Source organism: Capsicum annuum, chromosome 4, assembly GCF_002878395.1.
Source record: "Capsicum annuum cultivar UCD-10X-F1 chromosome 4, UCD10Xv1.1, whole genome shotgun sequence".
Classification (NCBI taxonomy): Eukaryota; Viridiplantae; Streptophyta; class Magnoliopsida; order Solanales; family Solanaceae; genus Capsicum; species Capsicum annuum.
Genome location: NC_061114.1, coordinates 74,633,312 through 74,641,594, shown reverse-complemented (window position 1 = coordinate 74,641,594; position 8,283 = coordinate 74,633,312).

Below are 8,283 nucleotides of genomic sequence, written 5' to 3'. Positions count from 1 at the left end.
ATCAAGAAATGTAACGACCAAAAAAATTGATGAAATATGTAATTTTGTGTGATTTGACTATTTTACCCCTCCCTGTAGTTGCATTATTGTATTTATAGGGTGTAGGAGTGATTGGCATGGTTTTTGATGCATTTTGGTACCATTTACGCGATATTTTGGTTTTTGATGGCTTCGAGATCCTTATTTAAATTTATGGAGATATCTTTTGATCTGTATGATAGATGGTTGAACGAATTATGGTATTTCTAGGGTATGGGAGTTATTGGCATGGTTTTTGATGTATTTTGGTACTCTTTATGCAATATTTTGAATTTTGATGGCTTCCAGATCCTTATTTTAGATTTGTAGAGATATCTTTTGATCCGCGTGACAAATCGCCGAACGAACTGCGCTAGCAGCTTTAGAATATCAATTTTAGACTAGGTAGACCTTTGGTTTGGGTTTCGGTGCACCCGATCTCATTTCGACCTATTGGTTGGAAAGTTGGAAAATTAGAAATATGGGTGTGGGATCCACATTTGGTAGAAACAACATCATATGAAAAATTCGACTTCACCAGAAGATCCAAAATATCAATTTTATGGTGCTAACATATTTGGTGTGATTTTACGGATTTTAAATCTAATTTCAACCCTTGTCTTGGAAAATTATAATTTTGGATTTCGCAGGTCAACTTTGTGAAAATGATATTTTTTCAAAGATTTAACTTTGTCAACGAGTCCAGAACATCAAATTTTGTATGGTTGCATGGTTATTTATGTATATAGGACTCCAAATGAATTCTGGACACCCTGTCGAAGTCTGGGGTGAACTTGAAGGGAAAAATCTGGTGCATAAACGAGATTTTTCTGCAATATAAATACCTTTTTTGGCCCTTTTTGGCCCTTTTTCATCTTGTCTCTAGCTAGTTAAACCCTAAAATAGTGTGAGAGCTTAAAAGTAAAGTTTGTGGGAGCTTGGGAAACTAGATTAACATATATTTCTTGGTTTTATTACGGATATAATATAATAATTTACCCTTTTCTTAGTGATTTCTAAATTAATTTCTTAAAACCCCAAAAAAACTTAGAGATCGATTTTAAACCTCAATTTCATTCCTTTTCACTTGAATAATATTTTTATCTTATAATTACTAGTTTTTCATCAATTTAACCTTCATAACAACTCCGATTCTTAATTTTAACACGAATTTTAAAGATTTTACCCGATAAAGTTTAAAAATAATTTTTCTTCGATTAGAACCTCAATTTTTACTCGATTTGACTTGAATTTTTAGTTGTAGGTTTCTAAAAATATGGAAAACATGTTTTTAAAGTAAAGCTCCAATTTTTTCATACTTTTTTGAAAACCCATTCTGGGGGGCCTGTTTTGACCCGAAATCAAAAGTAGTCAATATGGGTGTCATTGGTTTTGTTTTGCAGTGTAGATTTTATATTTGATGTTTTTAGTGGAGTTCAATATTGTTTTTGGAAAGTGAGTTCATGAGTTAGAAGTGTAGCAGATCGATTTTGGCTTTTGAGGTAGGTTATGGCTTAACACTTTCAGACTGGGCTGGATAGTAAATGATGGTACAAAATGCATGTTAAAGGTGGTAACTAATCAAAAAAAATGAATATCTATGTGTTGTGCTTGTGTAGGGGCCTATATGTGATGTAATTGTCGAAATTGAGATATTATGTGATTATGTGACTGTGTGGAGTCCTATGTGATATTGATAGCCCTAAATACATATAAATAATTATAATGTATTGTTGAAATTCCTAATATGGAACCATTGGTGTATTGTGATATTGTAAGACCCCGCAGAATCCTAATCGTTTGAGTCATTTAAAGCATGCCAAAAGAGGTCCCAAACTTAGAAAATTTCAACTAAGTGTTAGGACTTAGTCATTGCATAAGTCCTCAAACTTTGAGGAATTCATTATGACCTTCACGTCCTTAGAAAGTTAGATTTTAAGTTGATTCATCATTGGGGAAGTCAATAGTACAACTCGAGTAAGTTTCAGAATTTTTGGACAAACATAAGGGCGTGTTTGAAACTCCAAAACAGTGGCTCAGGGCGATTAGCCCACGGTGCGCTGCCCAGTCCGGTGTTGGGGGGATCCCACGATGCAGACCGCGGTGCCTTAGCCAGTCTGGTTTGGGTAAATTCTGCAGTTTTGTTCCATATTTTTAAGGGCAAATGGGACATTTTTCCTTCACCCAATAGCTCCATAACACGGGATTAAAGCCCCAAATAGCAAAATTACTCATCCTTTTCACAAAATCCTCTCAAGAACAAGCCCTAGCTTCATCAAGTTCAAGAACAAGCCTCAATAAATCACCCCAATCTCCACAAAATTAACAATCAAGGTATGTTAGGTATTCATCTATGGGTCCCTTTCACCCATAGAGTCCAAGAATTCATTTTTAAAACTACAAGATTATTTGATTCATGATTTACATGCTTGAAATTGGATTGTATTCATGTTCATGACATTAATTGAGTTTCAATCATGATTAATTGTGGATTTCATGAAATTGAAATAGTATGTATATTGAATTATGTAATTCCCATGTTATAACCCTTGAATTAGCAAGTTTGAGTGTTGTAGTTTCAAGGTTTACATGTTACCCATGATTATATGCATTAAGTTGTACTCCCTATGTGTTTGATGGAATGTCCATATGAATTAAATGGTGAAATCATGACATGCTAGCATATGTACAAGTTTATGCCCTACAAGTGTTTGATAAAATGTCTCTATGAATGAATTATGAACAAGTGGACCTTGTTATCCTTTTCAAGATCATATTGTGCTTTACTTTTCATGCTATCAAGTCTTGGGGGTACCTAATACTCGACAATCTGGCTATTTACTTAGAATTTATGTAGCTACAGAATAGTCAGTGATGTCACGTACAGTAGTAATCAGTCAGTTGTCGAACTCAATGTGTTCAGCCAGTTAATAGAACTCGGTGAAGTCAGTCTAGTTCAGTCAGTTAGCATGATCTATAACATTTTAGTCTAGCCTAGTACAGTTTAGAAATTAATTCAGTGTCTATTCAGTTAGGAGTAGGATTCAGCATCGATGAACCCAAGGATGGGGACTCACCTTCCAGTAGAGGGTGTAATCCTTAGAAGCAGTCCTTGCATTCCAGAACTACGTAGCCAGCATAGGTTGAGACATCAACCAACTAGTTGAGGGTTGATGAGGTGTCTTACCTGCCAGTTGAGGGTACCACTATTCTCATTCAGAGCACCTGCCAGATAAGAGTGACTCAGCAACTTGTCTTTACTCGAGGCACGATTCTGATACCCTTTCAACTAGGGTTACAAGTTGGAGCCTATTCAGTTCATATAGGGGCATGTCGGTTAGATGATTACCTCCCACATTTTTAGTTTTAGTCTCAGTACAGAACTCAGTTCAGTTCTAATGTATTAGGACTATCAGAAATAGTTACAAGCTCAGTATAGAACTCACTTCAGTTCTACAGCATCAGGACTGTCAGAAATAGTCACCCAGCTAACAGTAATCAGTTATCAGTGAACTCAAATATAGTTATTTAGTTATCAAAACTCAGTACCCAATGTTAAGATAATCTCAGTTGCAGTATACATAGTTATATGCATAGTATTGCATAATCAGTATTTACAATAATTTCACATATACATGTACTCTCATTAAGTTATATTCATGTTACTCAGTCAGTATTATTTATGCGTATGAACCCATCCATTCATCCGTACCTCACTTAGCATACCAGTACATTCAAAGTACTGATGCATACCTTTCTTTTGTGCTATGATGTCTTATATTATAGGTTCAGATGCATGGGCTCATGACAGTACTTAACTTCCCAGATTATCAGTAAAAATTTATAGGTTCAGACGCACGGGCTCATGATGTCAACTTTTTAGTATTTTAGTTTATTTTTTAGTAGTCGGAGTTAGTTGAGGACTTGTCCCATCAACTCCATGTTCAGAAAGTTAGGGGCTTTTCAGATTAGATTATCTTAGATAGATACTTAGCTTTCAGTAGTTATTTACTAGTATTTGATTTTAGTTATGAACCTTATGGCAGTTCCATCCTAATTTCCATATTATTACAGTATTATTACTCAGTTATTGTAGCAGGTACTAGTCATGGGTTAGTTTGTGGTCCTTCGGGATTATGAGAACTGTGTGACGTCCGGGGTGCAGAATCGGGGCATTACAAACTTGGTATTAGAGCCTAAGGTTCAACAGAGTCCTAGGGAGTCTGAAAGCCGCGTCTAGTAGAGTTTTATGCATGGGTGTGTAGCACACCACACTTATGGACAAGAGGCTATGAGGCATTTTAGAAACAAGTTCTCTTTTTTTCAGTATTCATATTGTGCGAGTAAGCATGAGCTCAAGTTAAACTCTCAGTTTAATTATTTTCTTCCTTCTATCTATAGAATATTCCTCCTAAAAGGGCCAATGGAAGAAAGACTAGGAATCAGCCAGCACCTCCATCTGTCCAGCCTGATCCCCTGGATGAGCATATTTTCCATGCAGAATTCAAAGTAGCTGTCACCACTCTAACTCATTCTGTGGCAGCCTAGAATGAACTTCCAGCTATCGTCCAGGTCAAACCAGTGGCCAATACTGTTATAGCTAGAATTCAGGAATTTACCCAAATGAATCCTCCATCATTCATCGGGTCTAAGTCAGATGAGGACCCACAGGAATTCTTTGATCAAGTACAAAAAGTCACAAATATTATGGGGATGACTGCTAGTGAGAGTGTTGAGTTGGTTTTATATTAGTTGCAGGATATGGCTCACTCATGGTTTAAGTAGTGAAAGACAGAGAGGGCCACATATGCAGGGCCCAAGAATAAGAGGAGTTTGCTATTGTTTTCCTTGATAGGATCTTTCCACTGGAGTTGAGGAAAGTGAAGGTTTTGGAGTTTATTAATCTGAAATAGGGCAACATAATAGTAAAAGAGTATTCCCTCAAGTTTACTCAGTTATCCAGATATGCCCCTTATATGGTAGCAGATAGAAGATCTAAGATGAGTAAGTTTGTATCGGGTGTGTCTAACAGTATGGTCAAGGAGTGCAGGACCGCAATGGTGATTAAGGAAATGGACATATCCAGACTCATGGTCTATGCTCAGCAGATAGAGGAGGCTAAGAATAAAGAGAAGGAGAGAGAGAACAAAAGAGCTAGAACAGGTAGCTTCAACTTCACTCAGCCCAAGTCAAAGAGTGGTAATAGTTCCTAGTTCCACTCAAAATCCTAAGTTCTAGCTCCATCCTCAGCCAGTGCTCTAGTGCTGAAATTCAAAGATGTAAATAAAGATAGGGCACTAGGCCCTAAACCCCAGGGTAGTGTTAGCAGTGTCTAAACTAATCCTCTTTGCTAGCAGAGCCCTTCTCTGTCTCTACCCCAGAGGGTAAATCTATCATAGCCCAACGAGTATACAGGAACTCTCCGGTTATGGTATCTCAGAAAGATACTTCAGTCAACTTAGTAGAATTAGAGATGATGGATTTTGATGTCATTCTTAGCATGGATTGTCTTCATTCATGCTATGCTTCAGTTGACTACAAAAATAGAATTGTCCATTTTCAGTTTCCAAATAAACCTATCCTTAAATGAAGGGGTAGTACCTCAACACTTAGGGGTCATCTTATTTCCTACCTAAGGGTGAGGAAATAATATCCAAGGGGTGTGTCTACCATCTTGTTTAAGTTAATAATTCTAGTTCTGAGAGTTCTAGACTTGAGTCAGTTCTAGTAGCATATGAATTCCTTGATGTGTTTCCGGAAGACTTTCCCGGAGTTCCTCTCAAAAGGGAAATTGACTTTTAAATAGACCTTCTCCCTGATACTTAGCCTATATTCATCCCTCCTTATAGAATGGCTCCAACTGAACTCAAAAATTTAAAAGACCAGTTGAAGGATCTCCTAGATAAGGGATTCATCAGACCCAGTGTATCTCCTTGGCGTGCACCAGTTCTATTCATGCGTAAGAAAGATGATTCTCTCAGAATATGTATTCACTACCATCAGTTGAACAAAGTCATGGTCAAGAACAAATATCTATTTCCCAGAATCGATGACTTATTTGACCAACTTTAGGGTGCTATTTACTATTCTAAGATAGACCTCAGATCAGGCTACCATCAGCTTAGAGTCAGAGAATATGACATTTTGAAAACAACTTTTAAAACTCGGTATGGTCACTTCAAATTCTTAGTCATGTCATTTGGTCTTACCAATGCCCCGTAGCCTTTATGGACTTGATGAACTATGTGTTTAAGCAATACTTAGACATATTCATCATAGTATTCATTGATGACATTCTTGTCTACTCCTGCAGTGAACATGACCATGCAGACTATCTCAAAATAGTATTACAAACTCTCCGCGCCCATCAGTTGTTCACCAAATTTAGTAAGTGCAAATTTTGGCTAAGGTTAGTAACTTTCCTTGGTCATATAGTTTCTGGTGATGGAATTAGAGTTGATCCTTAAAAGACAAAAGCAGTAAGAAATTGGCTCAGGCCTATCTCTCCATTAGATATTAGGAGTTTCTTGGGTTTGGCTGGCTATTATCGATGGTTTGTTGAAGGATTTTCATCTATTGAGTCCCCTATGTCCAGATTAACTCAGAAGAAAGTCAAGTTCTAGTTGTCAAATTCTTGTGAGAAGAGTTTTCAGGAGTTGAAGAACCGACTCACTACAACTCCAGTTTTGGCTTTACCAGATGATTTAGACAGGTTTATGGTATATTATAATGTTTCTAGAGTTGGTTTAGGGTGTGTTTTGATGTAGAGAGGTAAGATCATAGCCTATGCCTCTAGACAGCTTAAGCCCCATGAGAATAATTACCCTACTCATGACATTGAGTTAGCAGCTATAGTGTTTGCCTTACAGATTTAGAGGCATTACTTTTATGGAGTACATGTTGATGAGTTCACAGATCATAAAATCCTACGGTATGTGTTTTCTCAGAAAGATCTGAACCTGCATCAGAGGAGATGGTTGGAATTGTTGAAAGATTATGACATGAGTGTTTTGTATCATCCGATCAAGGCCAATGTAGTGGCTGATTCTCTCAGTAGATTGTCCATAGGTAGTGTGTCTCACGTGGAGGATGGTAAGAAGAAGTTAGTTCAGGAAGTTCATTAGCTTTCCCGACTAGGTGTCCTCTTATTCGATTCAGCAGAGGGTAGCGTATGGGTGCATGATATATCGAAATCATCTCTGGTTTCTGAGGTAAAAGAAAAGCAAAAGAGATCCCAGTTTAGTTAAGCTAAAAGAGTCAGTTAGAGATCAGAAGGTTAAGGTTTTATCCTAAGATAGAGATGGTATGTTGCGTTGTCAGGTTAGACTTTGTGTGCTATGTGTAGATGGAATGATACTGTTAATTCTTCTGGAAACGCATAGTGCACGCTAATCGATTCACCCAAGGTCCACCAAGATGTACCACGACTTATGAGAAATCTATTGGTGGAGTAGGATAAAGAGAGACATTACATAGTTTATAGCTAAGTGATTGATATATTAGCAGGTTAAGATCAAGTATTAGAATCCCAGTGGATCTATGCAGGAGTTCAATATTTCCATGTGGAAGTGGGAGGAGGTGAACATGGATTTTGTGATGGGCTTGCCCCGTACTCACGCCAGCATTATTTGATTTGGGTCATTATAGATAGGATAACCAAATTAGCTCACTTCTTACTAGTTCACACCTCTTATTCAACTGAGGATTATGCCACGCTCTATGTTAAAGAGTTGGTCAGATTTCATGGAGTTCCATTGTCCATCATTTCACATAGAGGTATGCAATTCGCCTCTTATTTCTGGAAAGCATTCCAAAAGGGTCTTGGTACCCAAGTAGCTTATTTTCTACTTTTCTCGGTTAGCCAATGATACCTACTGAGTACAAGTGGACCATCCTTATGCCTATTACGCTCTTTCAATGCAGGTCCTAGCTCGAGTGCGCCTCAACTTGCTTGACTTAAGCGATTGTTGAAGCTTCTAAGGTAGTGGTTGGCATTCATGCTTCCGAAGTTCACCCCTATCTTTTTATAGTAGTTATGACTTTATTAGTATTCAGAGATAGATATTATTCCTTTTTGGTTATTTTTCTAATGTATTTGACTCTCGGATTGTATTAGTAGCTCTTACTGTAACAACCGAAACTACCCCCTAGTTGTTACACAGTGCTTACAATACCAGGGGACCATAAGCTAACCCATAAGCTCGTACCTGCTGTGAGCACTGAATAATAAGACTGTAATAATTGGGGAAAATTGGGCTGAAATGC